The sequence below is a fragment of the Onychostoma macrolepis genome, chromosome 21 (genome assembly GCF_012432095.1).
Source record: "Onychostoma macrolepis isolate SWU-2019 chromosome 21, ASM1243209v1, whole genome shotgun sequence".
Taxonomy (NCBI): domain Eukaryota; kingdom Metazoa; phylum Chordata; class Actinopteri; order Cypriniformes; family Cyprinidae; genus Onychostoma; species Onychostoma macrolepis.
Window position 1 is genome coordinate 14,473,723 of NC_081175.1, and position 18,847 is coordinate 14,492,569.

General features: G+C 38.9%; 1 protein-coding gene across 6 annotated transcripts in view; it reads left to right on the forward strand.

Annotated features, from left to right (window-relative positions):
* Nucleotides 1–18,847, forward strand: part of arhgap32b (Rho GTPase activating protein 32b) — a 103,916-nt gene that overhangs the window by 47,377 nt on the left and 37,692 nt on the right. The window contains exon 1 of one of the 6 annotated variants that reach the window (XM_058757523.1): nt 16,935–17,093. The exons of the other annotated variants lie outside the window; for them this stretch is intronic. The gene's annotated coding sequence lies outside the window, so the exon portion shown is untranslated. Of the gene's footprint in view, nt 1–16,934; nt 17,094–18,847 lie in introns of those variants that run through there. 6 annotated transcript variants of the gene reach the window in all.

Below are 18,847 nucleotides of genomic sequence, written 5' to 3' on the forward strand. Positions count from 1 at the left end.
AATAGATTGGCATGGTGTCGAGGGCCAGACAATTGGGAGGGAGTGAAGCTGTGGTTTCTTCAGGGGGACTTCACACTGAATAGTAATCCTGCTTTGCAGGAATTGCCCTGGGAATGCCGAAATATGAGACAGCTATTTCTCATTCAGATGCTGCAGCATCGAAATTTCTGTATTACCGTTTATGGATTATTGTTGTTATAACACTGTAAACTATCATATAGATACAGCAGGTTGTAGCCTGTGCTGGTGTCCAGTAGAGGGCGGCAGCTTCTTTCTTTTACCAGTTTGCAGCCCATGTAGCAGGATACCATGGCGACGATGAAGAACATCAATAATTCTCTTTACTCTGCTACATGATCATGGTTAATGCACAAAACACAACTAAACCCGGAGAAATCCTGCAGCCCTGAATGAATGAGTCTGTGGTTGTATGACAACAGCTGGCACGGATACATCAGCCGTGTTTGCGGTGTTCCTACCAGAACCCTGCATGTCATCCTTCTGCTGGTGATTTATGAATGGTTTGTAATTACAGGCAGATCACTGACTGATACTCCCAAAAGAGCAGCAGAATGACTGGGTTTCTCTGCATTCAGAAACGCCTCCAGAGAAATGCTGTTGTCCATGAACCTTTTGTTGAATGTGTTGCCATGAGCTGATCAGTAACATTGGTTATCAGGGATTTTATGTGTATATATGTATATGTAGGTAGGTAGATCGATAGGTTGATATTTGTTGATATGTATTTTTTGATATTAGACATTTGTGCTTGCTCATCATTTTCCAAATTTTTACATTTTGACAAATTCACTTAATTAGGGATGCACAATATGCTCTACTGTTCAGTTATTTTTTTGTTTTGTTTTGTTTGAATGTTTGTGAAGGAACTCTCTAATGCTCACCAAGGCAGCAATTCTTTGATCATAAGTACAGTGAATACAGTAAAAATATAATTTATTCCTATGATGGCAAATCATTTTCAGCAGCCATTACTTCAAACTTCAGTGTCACTTGATCCCCCAGAAATCATTCTAATATGCTTATTTGCAGCTCAAGAGACAGTTCTTCTTTTTTTATTATTAATGTTGAGAACATTTGTGCTGCTTAAAGGTGCTGTATGTAGGATTGACACCGAGTGGTTGAACTAGGTATTGCAGTCCAAATTCAAAATATTGGAGACAGTTATTTTCACCCGGCCCCTCCTCCTCAGGCTTGACACACACAGGTTGCCAGATTAATGACATCAACAGGAACCAGCTCACATGATGATGATGAAGACAATTAAATATGCTGTGCTTTCCACCAACTGGCAACCCGCGGTGCCGAAATACAATTGGGTAAACTGGCAGTGGGCGGGTTTCACAAACCATAACAAACACAGACATTCTGTGCCGGAATGCACATTTTCAAAGGAGAATAACTGACTGTAGCATTGTTTTTCAGATAAACAAGTATGTTAACTTAGCATGTTTCTTAAATATCTGCAAACATATTATGGTATTTTTATGCTTTAGTAGAGTCAAAATCCTACATACAGCACCTTTTAATATTTCTGTAGTTCAAAAAGAACAGAATTTTACTTTACTGTCACTTTTGATCTTTGTTAAATAAAAATTACTAACCCCAAACTTGCAAACAGTAGTGTATCTGTACCATTTATTTATTTTTGATTGATAACAGTTAATATCCAATATATAATTGTACATGCTCATTTCCACAATTTTTGTATTTGCCCTCATCTAAGTGATCTACCGATTACATAGTCTTTAAGTTGATCTTTAAAGACACTTTTAAATGTAATCTCTTGCCAATCTCAAAATGAATATTCATTTTCATATTGTACATTTATAATGTTGTGAAGCCTCAGTTCACTTGCATTTATATAGAAATGGTGAATAGAATTGTGTTCTCAGAGCATTTTCTTAATACATTTGTATCCTTGTTGAAGCTGTTGCCTATATTAATGTGTGCCACTAAGGGAGGGCTTTATGTCCCCCACTGCTAAACGTTTAGCAATAATCGCTACATTGCTCACGTGGCATTGACCCTTTTGTCTGTAGCATCACTCAGGGATTTTGTTACTGTTGCACTGCTGTTGCTTTTAGCAAAACATGGTTTAGATTTTCCTAAATGCTTTATTGTTTTTGCCTTGCACTGCTTATGTTGCTTGACATTTAACAGTTGTGGTTTAAAACACCGGAGGTGACTTTGCATTTAACATCTTAATTGTGTTGTTGGATACGGTGGCCAATTGTCTGTTGTTTTGTGCTCGCGCACAATGGAGGGCCTGTCTTCTGGTTCCTTCTTTGCCGTTGCTCAGCCCTGTACCGCAGTGTGTGGTAACTGGCACCGTCCGCTTACCACAGCCAGTTGAAGACAAAAGCACTACTTGGATTCAATTACAGATATGACTTAAGTTCACCAGCCGCTGAAAATGCACAAGAATACCGCTCGGGATGACACGTGTATGTTGTACTAGTGTTCTGAGACTGGTACCAGAGGAAATAGTTTCCAGAGGCACCCCTCCCTGCTGGTGAATGAGTAAAGGCAGTGGCTGTGTTTTTTAGTGTGCCACTGTCCCTTCCCCCATTTTCTGCTCCAGGCTCTTATGGCTACTCGGTATACTCTGGATATATGACCCCTCGACCCAGAGCTTTCATTGGGTCAGTCCTGTGCCAGAGAATGTACTCAATGCCCAGCATTCGCAGTGGTCCCTTCATGCCTCTCTTTATAATGTATGCTTGGTTGTCTCAAATCAGTTACACCTGCTGCATTTTGAGAATATTAAATAGTCTTGGTTAGACTCTAACCAAAATGTCTTTCATATGCAGCATGGATGTGGGAAGCCTATTAGCTGGAGTACATTATATCGTTCATTGGCTGATTTTTACCATAGACTAACGCTCTCTTAAAGCCACAATATGTACGATTTTTTTTATTTAAATATCCAAAAACCACTGGAACAGTGGTATATATTTTGCTGACTTTTGCACTTACATTATCCCAAATGTTTCGAAGAATGTTTAAATCCAGAGAAAATTGCTATTTTAACTAGTGACACGGACCGTGTCCTTTTTTCCCCTGCCAATGACATCATCTCCAATTTACGGTTTTATTTTGTAGAAAACATGGAAACCCCAAAGACACTATGCATTTTACTAGACAGGTGACGAACGCATAGAGTAGCATTATAACAGAACTTTCAACACACTCAAAAGTATCTAGTATGATAAAACAGCGCTGTTTTACCTCACATACGCACGACCGGAAGAAGCGGAAGCGGTCGACTGTGGCATAATAAAAGCTCCGCTGCTTTCGAGCAGTGTATCGCGCTCGTCCTTTATTAGCAATCGCTCCAGCTGCCTCATTTCGCATCCACGACTTTCAGCCCCACCCTGCTTCATACTACAGTGATCTTAAGTCTTTAATACATTAGCTCATCCATGATTGCATCGGCTGTGAGGATGAAGACAACAACTCCCAAGATTCCACACTCAATCACGGTGTCATCTATCTACGCCTTCGTCTCTGTTTGTTTTGAATATGCGCGGCGAAAACTTACATATTGTGCTTTTAAAGTTGTTCTTTTAAAAAAAAACATCTAATAACACCGGTAAATTACCATATTTCTAAATGAATATCGATTTTTCATTCTGAACGTTATAATGTTGCAATGCCTTAATTCTCTTGTACCACTTTTTTAGTTTTAGTATTTTTTTGTTTGTTTAAATTTTATTCATTCATTCATTCATTCATTCAAAATGGTAATATTGGCCATGATATGCAAATTATTATTCCATAAAATTCATTATCGACACACATTTTAATATCATACATCCCTACTTAGGGCTAAAATGATCCCCTGCTGAAAAAATCTGGACATACTAGCTAGTCAAGAAATCCAACAAAACTAGTTAGTTCAACCAGGTACAGCTCTACCAGCTCTTAAATAAGTTGACCAAGATGGTTTAAGAAATTCACTTTGGCTGGTAGCCCAGCTGATCAACAACCAAAACCTGCTAGGACCTGATAAAGACCAATTTTTGACTAGCTAGAAGCTGGATTTTTCAGCAGACACACACACTCTTTTTTTCCCCATCTCATCCTCTTAAATTTTATTACCGAGATATGATGCATCAGTCTTGTGTGCTTCTCAGTCCTAAACAATTCTCAGCTCTGTTACAGGCTGTTTGAATTACCTTCTACAGCCTGACTATTATTATTTACCCTCTGTGTCTCTCTAGCAATCTATCTTCACATCTCTTAGGGTGTGTTCACACTCGGCGTCTTTTTTGACAAGAAAAGTTGATGAGCGCTTTTTTAGTAAAATAAAAAGCTTTGTTGTTTTCGTGTCCGCGGGTTTAAGTGACTCCAAAAACATATTTGGCCCCTGGAGTACGAATCTTACCAGTGGACCCCCCTCGGAACGCGATTGGGCTCATTTTGGGCTAGTTTTGAGTAGCAATTAGGTGGGTTTTGTGAAAACATGGCAACCCTGGCACGCAACACGCCAAAATGTTTGAAAGCATAACTCCATATGTGAACGTACTTCAAAATGGCACATGGAAATTACTCAAGCAGTAACAAGAGTTACGGTGCATTTCATTACTGAAGACTTTGAGTTCAAGATAATTATAAGATTATATATATAATTAGGTAATAAATATTCTTATTTGTTTATTTAAAGTTTGTCTAGAAAAGTTCACAGACAGTGTTTAAAAAGCGCAATCCACATGTTTGCATATGTTTATTACAGTGACTTTGAATGACCTTAATACTGAGTGTAGTAAAGCAGCAGATGTTTTTATATTTCTGCAATCTACTTTAGTTTGTGTTATTTGTTACTGACTTTCATATTAATGTTTACATCAGGCTTATTTGTTAGTGCTTTATGTTGTCATAATAATTACTAGGCCACATGCATATAAGGTTGGAAGTTCAACAAATCAGTCAATATACTACTGTGATTGTAGTAGTTTAATAAAAATGTGATATCAATTCATGCATCACCTAATTTCATCGTAACATATAGGCCTGGCTTACAGAAAAGAACATTTGAAGAGCTCTTTTCCAAAACGCTATAAATCCATTTTAATAGTTTTCATGAAAATGACTTTTTTTTTTTTACCTAGACCCATACATTTTGTTAATATTCAATTTATCCTGTTAAAATGGTCTGTTGGCTCAGTCTGAACATGTTAAACAATGATTGTTAAATGAAACAACAATATTGTCGATTTATAAATTCAAAGTTTATTTTTATTTTTTTCAAAACGCTACAAATCCATCCTTTTTTTCATAAAAATGTTGGTTTATGTCTTTTTAAAAACGGTCGTCCGGTGACAGCTTCTCGGCCTGACAGAAACCGGTCGCACCAGTCTTGTGTTGACATCCCACAGTGGGTATTAACGGTATTAACGCGCCACCTGAGTGACGAACCTTCTTTTTTTGTTGTTTTTTGTGATTTTCTTTGTCCAGTCGGCGTTTTCTACCCCCAGGTGTAGGTCTCACTGGCTCATGCAGGCCATCAAAAGTGTTATTAGAGTTTAAAGCACTCATTTTGAAGACTGAGCACAAACAAATGCTTCAAAGCGTCGCCATGTTGGATTGCATCAAACGAATTCTGATTGGTCGAGAGGACATATCGTATTTAGGCTAAAAACAGGTTCGATGCTTATATTGGTTTGGAAAGGAACTGCATCTTGCAGTACATTTTAAACAAGTAAATATAGCGATTTGGCACGAAACATTGATGGAGCAGTGAATAGGTTCAGTACACAGCAAAATGGCATTTTTTTAATTTGGCGTTTATCGCATTTTGGAAAAGAGCTCTTAATTTGTTTAATCTATCGAATATTGTGTTGGTCATACTATATGCAATGATTTATTGCTCGTCTTTGTTGAATAATACAGAACATAAAGAGCTTTAAAAAAGAATTGCATATTAAAATCGCAATCTCATTATTGGTGAAAAAAAAAAAAAAGCGCAATTAGATTTTCCAAAATCGTTCAGCCATAATCTATAGTAACTACCGGCGATCTTCTCCATTTTTCTTGTTGTTTTTGTTTTTATGGAAGCGACTCGCCATTCGCTTGTCATTGGTCAGCTGTCAAAAAGGCTTGACGTAGAGTGGGGTTTTTTTTTCAGAAAAGTTAAACTTTTTTCAACTTGAAAAGACGCTCAGAGCTGCAAAAAAAGACACTGGCGGTGGCGTATTAAAAAGCGCTCAGGACTTTTTTGAAAACACTGTTTACTCCATAGGATTATAATGTAAAACAGACACTGGCAGCTTCAAAAAAGATGCCAAGTGTGAACATAGCCTTAGTCATTTATATTGCCTGTGGAAAAAGTCAAATGCTCTTACCCTTCAGCTGCTGCACGTGACACATTTATTCCTGAGCTATTAGGCAGCCTAGAGCAGAGATGCAGCCTCTAACCTACAGGTCAGACAGGCCAGTATGGCTGCTGTCACTGTTGAGCCATCACATTGACATGAACGCTTGCTCATGCCCTCGAAGTAAATATGAAGTGGAGTCACGTCTTGTTACAGCAAGTCCAGAGCATGACACTCTTTATCAAATCAGCTAGTTTAATAAAGAGTGGGTGGCAGTTGTGTTTGCAACTAAGGGCTCTTGAATGAACAGAATACTAAAACAAAGCAACTTTCTCCTTCGCCCCTTTGTTCATTTCTCTTTCTCATACGCTCTCTGCTTGTGTTTCATTCCCACCACAGATCATGAAACTTGGATTCTCTTCCTGCTTTGGTCCGGTCAGCTGTTTATTTTTAGGGTAATATTGATGTGTTGATCAGCACCATCTGGTGCTAATGGGCAAGTTATAGGAAATAGCGTCTGCTTTGTTAACATTGCTATCCAGATTTATGAGGCAGAGGAAATATTTTGTTTAATTCTGCCTCCTAGATGACTGAGTACCTATATTTTGTATTCCAATATAAAACTAATCTCTTCCAGGAGTTTATTTCCTCACATGAACACTCCATCAGTTCAGTTCTTCGTTGTTTAATGCATGGCTCTCTTTCCAATTCCAACAGTGGCTGATATTTGCAGCCGCTTTCTCACAAAATACTCTTTTGTTTTACTTCTTTCAGCAGGAATTTATGCACGTTGGCACATCCTAGCCTATCCTGTTTAATGGTAAATTGATTGGTTGCCACATTGTGAGTGTGTACATACTAGCTAGTACATTTTTCAATAGTACCCTGTGAAGTGAAATCCAAAGGCTAGTTTGTCATTTTAAGTGAGAAATCAAATATCAGAGAGCATATATGTTTGGTCTGAAAACACTAGGAACATCTGTACATCAATATATCGCTACACATGAGGTGCAAATGAAAAGCAACCAGTCATTCATTGCACACCATCTCTGTACTATAAGTTACCCAGATTTTTGAAGGAAAATTTATTGCGTTTTTTTTTAAGTGTATCAAATTAAAGGCTGTAATAAATACACTACTGTATACTACTGAAGTCCCTTATACTAACCAAGTCTACATTTATTAGATCATTAATACAGTAAAACAGTATAGTGAAATGTTACTGTTTGAAATAACCACGTTTTAACATGTCCGTTTCAGTAGCCATAACTCCAGTCTTCAATGTCACATGATTCATCAGAAATCATTCTAAATATGTTAATTTGGTGATCAAGTAACATTTCTTATTAGAAATGTTGATAACAGTTGTGCGGCTTAATACTTTGGTCGGTACAGTGATGCATTTTTTTCAGGGTTCTTTGGTGAATGGAAAGCTCAAATTAACAATATTTGTTTAAAGTGAAGTGAACTTAAGGAGCGAGTTAAACAGTTTGAAGTGGACAGATATTCCTTGCTTAGTGTGTAGGGAGCCATAAACACTGAATAAAGACCCTGTGAAGCTAAAAGCAGCTTGTGACATTTAATATTTGGCAAGCTGTTGGTTATGAGATCTTGCATTAAAAAAATACTACTTTTATTAATATTTTTGCCTTTTTTGCAGAACAGTCGCCAAGTCAGCATTTTGGATGCATAAACCCTGAGGCATGACGTCCCATGTGGTCTGCCCGCATCTCAGGCCACAATGTGCATATCCATCGGTGTGTGCATGTGTGGCCACATAAATCATGTCAGTCAGTTGACCCACGTATGCTTGTTAATGACAAAATGTCTCAGCTGGTATTGTGAGGTAGAGATATCAAGAGGAAATGGCCTGTGAAATAGACCTTGGAGGAGGGGAACTTGACTACCCTGCCAGTCTCCCTTTAGCCCCGCCCCATGCCCTCTACGAATAAACAATGGTGATTCAGGAGTCAAACTGCTCTCACAAATGACAGCAATCTCAGAAGAGGGCTATTTACTGAAGAACATCTCTGTAGAGCATCAAACTACCCCATTCACTCCCTGCAGTCTCTCTACCTGCGTTTCAGCATTGCTGGAGCAGCTTGTTAAATAGCTTCATGCAATCTCTTCCTCTTTGTGGAAACACTGGCCATGCAGGCTGCATACAAACGCAATACATGTTAGGCTAAGCCTCACGCTGCTGTACCTGTGTCCTGCGATGTGCTGTTTTGACAGCTTCTGCTCTTGTATCGCTGTGGACCTCGTTTACAGAAACCATGCTGTAAGATTTCTTTAAGATGTTTACTAGCTGCTGAGTTGGCTTTGTTATCGATCTGTGCAGTACAATGCGTTTTTGGTGTGCAGGCACCTTTTTATGTCTGTTCTAGAAGGACTCTTGAGGCTTTTTAGTATGCATTAAGTTTTTTTTAATTTCCGGTGTTCTTTATAAAAAAAAATTTATTTGATAAGTAACCCTTGTAAGTAACACTTGTATGTTTCAAAGGTTAGATAGTGGGATGTTGTTCAATTTAGGAAAGTGCAGAACACACATAAGGGTTCACTGAACCCCATCCAAAACCTTAAATGGGATGAATTTAAAGACTCTGAAGGTTTTATTGTTGAAAATGTTTAGCAGCATCAGCGCCCATAGCCTTGTGGGCAGCACGCCAACATAAAGCGTCGTTACGCTACGGGAAACCCAAGTTTGAATCCTGACTGAAGGACCTTTCCCAATCCCGCCCCCCATCTCTCTCCCACTTCGCTTCCTGTCAGTTCTGATCTGTTCTATCGTAATAAAGGTGAAAATGCCAAAAATATATCTTTAAAAATAAATTAAATCAATAAGAAAATGTTTAATAGCAAAAGCGCAGTACATTAATTAAAGCTTCAATGCTAAAACTATCAAAACCTGAATACTACAATTCAAAAGTTTACTGTCAGAAAGATTTCTACTATAGAAAGAAAGACAGTTTCCACTAAAAATATTAAGCAGTAAAAAAAAAAAAAAAAAAAAGATAAGATTCTTTTAAGACATATCAGCATATTAGAATGATTTCTGAAGAGTCATGTAACACTGAAGACTGGAGTAATGACTGCTGAAAATTCAGCTTTACCATGACAGGTCATCCAACAACTGACTCGATGAGGTTTGACTGGATTTTCTACGAGAATTCATGTTTAATAGTAATTTTATAAGGAGATTTATAGTTCTAGTTCTTTTACCCTCTTCCATGTGCTTGAATCTTATCCATTTCAATTTCCTGTCCACTTTAAATCCTGTCAAAGCAACCTTACGTAGTTATGTCATCCTCTGCTGTATCTGGGTTCCTCCTCTGCAGTGAAACAATGGAACACTCCACTATTGCCTTGTGGGCACATGCACTCAGAAACACAACCACTCTGTAGCCCGTTAAAAATACCACTCTTTCCACCACACTGGGTTGGAGAGCGTGTGGGAAGACCACTTTATATCCACAGACCTGCTCTTACCTCCACAGTCCTGCCCTGTCCGTAGCAAAGAGATTTTTCCAACATGGTAATGTTTCGTTTGTATCATCACCCTATAATGTGAAATGTACTTGTCTGGCTACAGAATATGGTTCAGTTCCCTGACCATTCTCACAAGACGTGTTCGCCTCACCTCCCTTTTCTTTGAGTGTACTCTCAATGTGTGATTTGTGGAATCATGTAAAGGATTTGCCCTGGCAAAGCTGGCATGATGCCCAGCCTCTGTTCAGGCAAATCTGGATGAACTAGGTCACTATTGGATTATAATTTTATAATGTGTATAGCTGTTCAAAGAGAGAGCCTTATTTTAATGTATCTAGTGGACGATGCAGTGTCCTGCTTCAAAGTTCATGTTGCCCATATATTCCAATTCAACAAATACATCGGCAAAATTGCTACAACCTAATATTATGCATAATAACAGCAGCCAATTTTGAGAGAAAATATGAATTTTCTTGAAATTTGGTGGTCAATTTGTTACAAAAGTGGTATTTGATGTTGACTGATGACAATTTAAAGGGGATAAATTTAAAGATGTCATCGTTGTAATCCTGAAAATATTGGTCACGCTTTCTTTTAAGGTCCAAATCTCGCCATTAACAAACCATTAACTACGACTTCTGACTCTATAAACTCCTGATTTGCTGTTTAGCAAATTAATAAGGTAGTTAAGTTTAGGTATGGGGTAGGATTAGGGATGTAGAATATGGTCATGCATACAACATGATACAACAGCCAATATGTCAATAATAGACATGCTAATAAGCAACTAATTAATAGTGAGAATTGGTCCCTATACTAAAGTGTTACCAAAATATTGTGTCATACAAGGTTCTTTTGAGCTTTGCTGAAATTCAGAATTGCAGAACCTGCTTGCAGGCTCTTGCAGAGGCTTTTACTGTGAAGTAATAAAAGTCTTGATTATTGCATTTAAATTTAGTCATTTAGCAGATGCTTTTATCCAAAGCGACTTACAAATGAGGACATTAGAAGCAATCAAAACCAACAAAAGAGCAATAACATGAAACTGCTATGACAAGTCTTGGTTAGCCTAACGCAGTAAACATAGAAAGGTTGTTTTTTGTTTTGTTTTTTTTTTTTTTTTTTTTATAAAGAAAACGAGTAGATCGAATATAGAAAAAAGAAAGCTAGTGTTAGTTTTTCAAGAAAAGCTAGCAGTTAGAGAATAAATATGCAATTGATTGAGGGTTTGCAATTGAAATGTTTTTTTTGGGGTTTTTTTATAAAAAGACGACAAATAGATAAAATAGAATTAGAATAGAGAGTGCTAGAGTTAGAGGGTCAAATAAAGATGGAAGAGATGTGTTTTTAGCCGTTTCTTGAAGATGGGTAAGGATTCAGCTGCTCGGATTGATTTAGGCAGGTCATTCCACCAGATGGGAACAGTTAATGAAAAAGTCGTTCACTTGCAGAACACAAGCTTCTAGAGGGCACATAATTCTGAATTAATGAATTTAGGTAAAGGGGTGCAGAGCCAGTGGTGGTTCTGTAGGCAAACATTAATGCCTTGAATTTAATACTAGTGTTAACCAGTGCAAACTGATAAACAGAGGTGTGACGTGCATTCTTTTCGGCTCATTAAATATTAATCTTGCAGTGGCATTTTGGATTAATTGTAGAGGTTTGATGGAATTGGCTGGAAGACCTGTCAAGAGAGCATTGCAATAGTCAAGTCTGGACAGAACAAGAGCTTGAACAAGGAGTTGTGTTGCATGTTCCGAGAGAAAGGGCCTTATCTTCCTAATATTGTATAAAGCAAATCTGCAGGACCGGGCAGTTTTAGCAATGTGGTTTGAGAAATTCAGCTTATCATCAATCACAACTCCAAGGTTTCTGGCTGTTTTTGAAGGAGTTATGGTTGATGAGCCTAACTGGAATGTGAAATTGTGATGAAGTGATGGGTTTGCTGAAACTACAAGCAATTCTGTCTTAGCTAGGTTGAGTTGAAGGTGATGGTCCTTCATCAAGAAATGTCTGTTAGACATGCTGAAATGCGAGCAGCTATCGTCGGATCATCAGGATCATCAGCATAGCAGTGATATGAAAATGTTTCTGAATGACAGAACCTAGTGATGCCATGTAGACAGAAAAGAGAAGTGGTCTGAGAACTGAGCCCTGAGGCACCCCAGTAGCTAGATGTTGCGACTTGGATACCTCACATCTACAAGATACCTTGAAGGACCTATCTGAGAGGTAAGACTCAAACCACAAACCAAGTGCGGTTCCTGAGATGCCCTTTCTCGATAGGGTTGACGGGAGGATCTGGTGGTTGACCGTATCAAAAGCAGCGGACAGATCCAGCAAGATAAGTAATGAAGACTTGGAAGCCGCAATTGCAAGTCTTAGGGCTTGAACAACTGAGAGCAAGGCAGTTTTGTTCGAATGTCCACTTCTGAAGCCAGATTGGTTACTGTCTAGAAGGTTGTTCTGTGTGAGAAAGGCAGAGACTTGGTTGAACACAACTCGTTCAAGTGTTTTTGCAATGAAAGGTAGAAGGGAAACCGGTCTATAGTTCCCTAAAAGAGTTGGGTTAAGAGTGGGTTTCTTAAGAAGTGAACTTATACGAGCCTGTTTAAATGCTGAGGGAAAAATTCCTGTGTTAAGGTACAACTGCAGGAGAAATGGCTTGAAGGAGATGAGATGGATCAAGCAGACAAGTAGTAGGATGACTGGAAAGTTTAGAGATTTCTGTCTCAGAGAGTGGAGAGAAGGATGTGAACGAGTGTATGTTTGCTGGTAAGATGTGTTTGACAGATTGTGGTATATTTTATATTGATTTATACTATTAGATTAATAATAATGGTAATATTGTTTATAAAAACAGTTCTTAACTACCCACATTTCAACACTTATATGCTGTTATAAACACTACGAAGACCTGAGGAAAAGCGGGGATTAAAGTCCAAAACCTGACTTGAAATAACATAACATAAATCAATCAGGGCTAAAGCGGTTCCATAAACGACAATGTCTCACTAATTTGTGTACGCTTATTCTTAATCAGCCCTTATTGTCGATCATGGATCTAATCGATCCACCGTGACAAACAGCGAATATATTTGTGCTGTTTAATGCATTTGAGACGTTGTTTTCTCCTCAGTGCATAATTGACATGTCACAACTATATTTTTCATCTGTAAATGTTAGAAAGTCGTGTGAATATATCCATTTTGCTGTCAGGAGTTGGCGAGGCTTATGCGAGTGAACGAGGCTGCTGCACGCATGCGCTCTAAACAGACAGAGCGCAATAATTCTGAGTCAAATATGCATTTTGCTAAAATATTCGTTGTTGGACATTAAATGTGCCATTTTATAGAATTTTAAACCTACATATAGGTATATTTTTATGATAGCATAGCAGTAGTAACTGTAAAGGTACTATTGTAATAGTATTGTAAATAAAATAAGCTGATGCAGTCCTAATTACTAAGCTCAGATGAGTTAATGTGTGTTTCTCATAGCAGTTAAAATGTAGTTTTAATTTAGTGACTTTAACTTTTTAGTTTAGTGATTTTAATGCTTTAAAGAGCAATGTTAGATTGTAATGTTCTAACTATAAAAGGGACAGCTGTGATAAAACCAGAGAGAAAGGCTAGTATGTGAGAGAGTCAGTGGTAATATCATTGCATTCCTATTGGTCAGTGTTAGAGGAGCTCAGCTTAGCCTGACAGTTTGCCTGCCCTGGACCAGGTTAGTTTTCCATCATAAGTTGCCACAGTGACTGAGGTTGATCTTTGTTAAATTTGCTCTATGGAACCAAATCATTTGGCAGTGAGTCAGACTAACTGAAATAAGCCTGGCCTATTTGGTAAACTTGTTTTATGAAACAGGCCTTGAGGTATTAGAAGTCATTATGAGGTATTAGAAGTCATTATGAGGCATTATGATTTGCTGTCTGTCTGAACCAAAGAAATAAAATCAATCCAATTTTTTTCCATTGTGTTGAATCGAATCGAAATCAGATCGCACTGCATCATAACAGGGGTGAATCGTATCGCATCACATTGCAACACTGTATATTCTTCACTGTGTAAATTTAAATAAGAAATATATTGTATGAAGTAATCAGATGTATAGAAACACTGCATATTCTTCACTGTGTAAATTAAATATACAATATTTCTTCTTATTAAAGTTACAAAAGTGATTTAGTCAAGAGCAGCTGCGCAGATCCAATATACTGTTACACGTGTTTTGTGTCTCAGCTTTTTGATTTCACTTAAGACTTAAATTACTGTTTACCACTTGCAAAGATGGGCATTTTGACGCTTACGTGTGTGTTTAACCGTTCATAGTCTATAAAGTGGCAAAAATAACTCTGTTCAATACTCCCATGCTCTTTGAGCACCATCTTCACGTGGGCACGCCTCCTTGATAGTGCTTAGAAAGTATATAGCGAAATGAGTTCTCTTTTGCTGTTGATTTGCATTTCAACAGCTTAAAATCACTCTATTTTTAAACCGCATTGCTTACAAACGTGTGCAAAAATGTCAAGTGAGCATGTAACCACGATAGAGACGATAGTTCAAAATCTCTACCAGTTGACAAATTTCTACTGGTTAATCTTGTCTACCTATATATCGGCCACCCCTAGTTCAACCTCACTAATTGACTAATTCTGTCCCAGCCATAGTGCATTCCTTTTGGTTTTAGGAATGTGTATTTTCCACACTCACTCTGGATTTGTTATGGAACTGGATGCTTGAGAGTGTTAAATCTTCCACTGGAATGTGTCCACCCTTAAGAATGCTCTTTTGCAGCTAATCCAGACACATTAGTGAGGAACTGAATAATCATACGACTTGGCATTTCTTTATTCAGTGGGATCACAATTCTGGTCCTTTAAAGGTCATTGTTGTGTAACTTTGCCAATTTTCCTTTGGAGAATGATTGGTTTGTTGACATCATATGTGTTTCTAATCTTTCTAGAACACACTTGATCTTAGCAAATGGCATGTCATGTGTCATAGATTTAAGTCAAGGTATTTTTAAAATCATCCTCAGATTTCAGCTGAAGTCCCTAAGCGCTCATATTTGTTTTGGTCTGCGTGACCTCTTCCACCTCTATGAAATCATCCAAACACAACTGATACCAGCCAGCCTCCCTTCCCAAACTCACATGTACACACTGAGGCAGCCATGTGTTTCTGAGCGAGTGGGACTCCAGGGAAGGATTTCTCATTTCTGCAGGTCGAATAGCAGGACTTTTGGATCCCTCTTGCGTTCCATGTGGTTGGCTGCCGCGTTTCACAACACTCCTCCAGGAAAATCTTTTTAATCGCCCTCAGATGTGCTGTGATGGCACAAGTGATGTCATTTGGAGTGACCCATTGCTTTTCCCTGTCCCCTGCACTGATTTACAGCTAGAAATGTTGTACCTTTTGTATTTGTGTGCACTTTTTTTGTACTTCTGTCACAGTCACTGCCTTAGGCCATGTCTTATCTTCAGTACCCATGAGATCCCATGGGGCAGAGATGGGTGGGCAGCAATGCCCCATCTGTCTTTCTCTGGAGTCACATTAGACCTTGAACTAGAAGTCAGTTTAAACCTTCAAATTGACTAATTAGTAAATGTTGTAAATGTTTTCTTTATTGTAGGTTGGCTTCATCCAGCACGTATACATGGTACTCGTTGTACAATTGGCCCGCTCTAGCTTGATTCTAAATGAACATTTAGACACATTTAGTCATTTGTCTGAAGGACTAGTTGACTAGTTGGTGGAAAGGAAATGCTGTGTAATAACGCTGGTTTAGGATCACGACCAACAGAAACAGAACAGACATGCTCCAAGAAGTTGCATCTCTAAGTTCATTCTCTTTAACCACCATTAAAATATTAAAGGTATAGTTCACCCGATAATGAAAGTTAATAACTCACACTTGTCTAAACCTCTAGGCATTTCTTTCTTTCTTTTTTTCCTCATGCAATAAAAGTTAGGTGGTTCCAATGTTTTGGACCTCACCAGTGCAAAAATGCTTGAAACATTCAAAACATTTTCTTTTTGTGTTGTGCAGAAGAAAGTCACAAAGGTTTAGGACGACACAAGTGTGAGTAAATAACAGAATTTTCTTTTTTATGAACTGTCCATTTAAAAAAAGCTACATTAAACTGATCATCCTCACCAACTGAATAATCAGTTGTTGAACTAGTTGACCGTCCTGACCTGTCCTTATTGTCTTCATCAATGAACATGATAATTAGGTCATTAAAAATGGCTCTGAACAGAAAACACCCCCTGCCAAAGTACGAGACATATGGGAGCTCTTTGTTTCCGCTCTTTGTCTTTTGTGCTACTACAATAGTTTGATTATTAGACAATGCAGCCCTGCTGCCTCGAGCAGCCTTTGTCATTCATGAAGGCTTCTCCAGACCTTCTCACTGCAGCACAAACATTTTTCTCTGTTACTTCTGTTCCTATCGCTCTGGACTGCGCTGGTCCCAGAGGATCTGGATGGAGAGTGAAGGGCACACGCTGGAGAACCGCTCTGTGTTCCTACAAGGGCAACCCCCTCTTCACAGCTCTCCCCACTGTTTCTTTTGGCTCACTGGCCCTGCGCTTTGTCCCAGGGACTGTACCATTGAAAGCTAGTGAAGGGGGGAGGCGCTGGGGGTTGGGAGCGGGGGAGACGGACAAAGTCTGGAGAAATGAGAACGTGTAGTGAAAGGACACCACAACAGATGCAAAGGGAGAACTGCTTTTTTCATCATCCTTTTTTTTTTTTTTTCTTCTATGTGTTTTCCAAACCACTCTTGGCCAGTAAACTAAGCATGCAGTGAGTGTGCTCGGATGTTGAGGAATTGCAAATAACATGGAATGAGAAGGACCGAAACATCTCATCAAAAATTTGGAAAAACAAACTACAATGAAGTCCTGGAAAACTGCAGTTTTGCAAAAAGCCATCCAGACAGCACTCCACTCTGTGTGAGAGTTTACAGGAGCGCACCAAAGAAGGAACCTCAGTCCTTGTGCTTCACAACAACTTAGCCGGGACTGCGCACCGGAGGGGGTGGGAAACTCAACTGACATCTGTGTTCTGCCGAGTGGATTTGTGCCGGACAAAAAAACAACGTGTGTTTCTCTCACACATGCTTGACTGATGGACGTCGAAGGTGGGAATCCTTGAATATTTAGGATTACGGCTTCTGAATTGAGCTTCCAGTGTGCAGCCTGAATCTCGGGTGAACAAAAGATGCTGCCTTAATCAGTTCAGACGGGATGTTGTACCTCTGTAAGTCGTCTTTGCCCCTCTTGCTGACTGCTTGTTATTTTCCCACCCTTTTCTTTTGCTCTTGGTCATACCTACACTTTAATCTCTCTTTGTTTACACTTAAAGGCTGCGGACATGCTGTTAGGAGACACCTAATGTCTTCAAGTCTCACTAGGACCATTGACTTCATGCTTTGTACTTCAGATCAGTGCTGCGTAACCATGCCCTATGGAGATTTACACCGCTAAATGGATTTCTGTAACAGCTCTTGCGAAGAGCTCCGTGCCTCCTGAGCACCCAGAGTGCTTTAATATCTTTCATGCCTGTCAGTGCTTGTAAATGATTAGCTGAAGAATCCCCATAAAGCCTAGATGCTTTCCATAAGGGCTCCACCAAACAATAGAGTTGAATGCTCTTTCCCGCCAAGGATCGCTGACCACTTCTGCGAGTGATTATGTGTGCGCGTCCCGTGGGACTTCATATTTAAAACCCTTTGTGGTCATTGCTAAAGTATGTTTCCTTAACTGTTTAGGTCTGGAAGCCCATCTGAGTTGATTTTCCTGGCACTAGTGGTGGGGATACCTCTCTTTCTCTCAGCACTGGCAAGCTGTTGAAAAGTTGGTTTTAACTGGGTCAATACTTCTCATGTTACCCAGGGTTTTCCGAGGAGCTGCACTGGCTCACCGGACCTTACTGAAGCCCACGTCTTTCAAACTTCACTCACACCTGGGTGTGCTTCTCTCTAATCTCTTCCCACTCTTCTCAAATAGACCTTGCTGGTGAGAGGTCTGTTTCTTCGCTCGCGTCAGAACGGCAGCGTTAGATTTCACTTTTCGCTTGTAAGGATGTGGAATGAACAGAAGTCTTAGACCGTAGCTCAGCTGGGCCTTCATGTGGTATTGTTAAGATGTCTAAAGTTTCACTTGCACACTCACTGAGACGGATATTTAATACTTCACAGCTCTCTGTAACCCTGCCTTATTTAAGGGCATAATCCTCTGGCTCTTAAGAGTGTAGTGGCACTGAGCTTTCACTCATCGTGACAGGAATACAACCTGCTTTCTGAACTCAAATGTAATTAACACTGCCACACAGTTGTGTAAGTGAGATTTGACTGCAGATTTCAGGCTTCACATTATCTTTTTTTCTTATTTAAAGGAACATTTTGTACTATTTACAAGGATTGGGTCATTCAGGTACAAAATACAGACCATCTGTTCTTGGGAGCAAACTTTCTGGAACTAATGACTGTATAGTGTTGCATTCAACCAATGAAACTAAGTGAGTAGATGACGCTAACAACACTACCAGTATTGGGCCTAATTTATGCCTTACGCACGGAGGGCCCAGAGGCAGCCTTACAATATCTTACTATTTATAGCTTTATTATTATTACTATTATTATTTCGTCATTACTATTACTACCATTATTATTTTTATTATTATTATTATTGCTATTTGTCCTCTTCCTGATTCCCCAACCACCCCCTGTCTCGGATTAATAAGTTTATTATTGTTATTGTTGCTACTATTACTAATTACTATTTAATACAATTATTATTGCTATTTGTCATCCTCCTCACCCTCCAACTTTCCCCTCATTTCTGATTAATTGAGTTAATTTTGTTAATGTGTTTTACTTTCTTTTATTTATATACTTCCACCCCCAACACCCAGTCACACTTACACAAACAAACAAACAAACAAACACACACACACACACACACACACACACACACACACTCACTCACTCACTCACACCCATCATGTTGGCT